Here is a 1,876-nt window from a genome sequence, read left to right on the forward strand (position 1 = left end):
TATCTGTACAATTTGGGATGGACACCCTTGGAATGGTGTAGGAGGAGGAATGGATTTCCAGAGGAAAAAAATAATGCAGACTACAGGAACCAGGAGCACCACTCAGGTGACCCTGAAGACACAGATAAACCTCCAAGTGGGCTCAAGGACTCTCTTAAAGGAGGCATATATTCAGTTCTCTCTGCAAGGAATATAAACCCTTCCATTCCCCACTATCCAGTCAGAGCTGAAGAAGCTTCTTGGATAAGAAGCAAAACATCTTCGAACGAAAAAATAAGAAAGCCCAGTTGCCTCCTGAAAAAATCACCTTTGGGAGATTTAGGAAGCTTCATAATGTCACCTCTGAAGAATCAGCTATTTGCTAATCCGAATAGGTTAAGTTGGCAGGATGAGATAGGATTGATTTGATTTGATTTGATTTCATTTATATGCCGCCCTTTTCCCCAAGGGGGACTCAGGGCGGCTCGCAATTCAAATCAGGGAAGGGGGGGGTACAGACAGAAAATAAAAAAGACGAAACATAACAATACATAATTTAAAAACACACAACAGTCATACCATTCGATACGGGGGCAACAGCTCTTTAGCCCCAGGCCTGTCGGAATAGCCAGGTTTTAAGGGCTTTGCGGAAGGCCTGGAGGGTGGTGAGGGTTCGAATCTCCACGGGGAGCTCGTTCCAGAGGGTCGGAGCAGCCACAGAGAAGGCTCTCCTCCGGGTAGTCGCCAGTCGGCATTGGCCGGCGGATGGAATTCGGAGGAGGCCTAATCTGTGGGATCTAATCGGTCTAATGGAGGTAATTGGCAGCAATTGAAGCTTAACTGCTTTTTGGAGAGTGGGGGGCCTGCACTTGAGATGCCGTATTGTTTTTCTGGATCACTTTTAAACAAAAACGGGAGATACAAGCTATAATTGTACCCCACCCATACATCTTCATGTTATAGAATACTTTAAAAACAGAACATTCTAGAAGTGTGTGAGCTGGTGTGAGTTGGCTGTTCCACAGGGAAATTCTGACTGTGTGTGGAAACTGCCTTTCGAAGGAAAAGGTAAAAGCTTTGGGGTATAATTAAATTAATCTTGGATGAGCTACAGGAAAATCCAAAAGGAAGGAACAAATCCGTGGCGTGGGAGGAGGGCGCACATTTTAACAACACACAACCTTGGCCCTTTCCCATCCCCATAGCCTTTTCCAACTTGATTTTCCATGACATTAGGATTTGCTCCGCGCAAGCCAGAAGATCAATAACGGGGGCTTATAAAAATGATAAATAGCAGATGCTTTGAGATGGATAAGAGGCAGCTGCAGGAACCAGGAATATAAAGAAATGCAATTTCATAGTCCTGATCAATACAGAAGGATGAGGATTGAACCCAGCTTCTGTGCAAGGGTGATTGAGCGATGAGGTGGAAAATGGCTCCAAACTTCACCTGCTCTGAAATTTAGGGTGGGACTCAACTAATGAATTCACACATCCTGCAAAATATTAAGAGCAATAACAACAATTTAAAAAAATCTCACAGACTGATTATCTACAACAGGGGTGCCAAACTCAAGGCCCAGGGGCTGGATCTGACCCATGGGATGCTTAGATCTGGCGCATGGGGCCACCCTGGAAACAGCAAAGGACTAGCCTGCGGTGCCTCTGCCAGAAAAGATGGAGTATTGGAGAGCTGTGTGCTGCACTCTTGAGGTCCGTTTCCACTGGCAGAGGGTTGCAGGAGGCTGTCACAGCCGAAACGGAGTTCAGGAGCTTGTTTTCTCTGGCAGAGGACTTTGGCTACCGCAGGTGTCCTTGACATGAGTGACGTCAAGCTGGCCATGGCCACACTGGACACCAGAGGTGGTTTCCTACTGGTTCGTACCGGTTCGGCCGA

The sequence above is a fragment of the Thamnophis sirtalis genome, unplaced genomic scaffold (genome assembly GCF_051295495.1).
Source record: "Thamnophis sirtalis isolate CommonGarterSnake01/CBP01778 unplaced genomic scaffold, rThaSir2_p1.2 scaffold_2, whole genome shotgun sequence".
Classification (NCBI taxonomy): domain Eukaryota; kingdom Metazoa; phylum Chordata; class Lepidosauria; order Squamata; family Natricidae; genus Thamnophis; species Thamnophis sirtalis.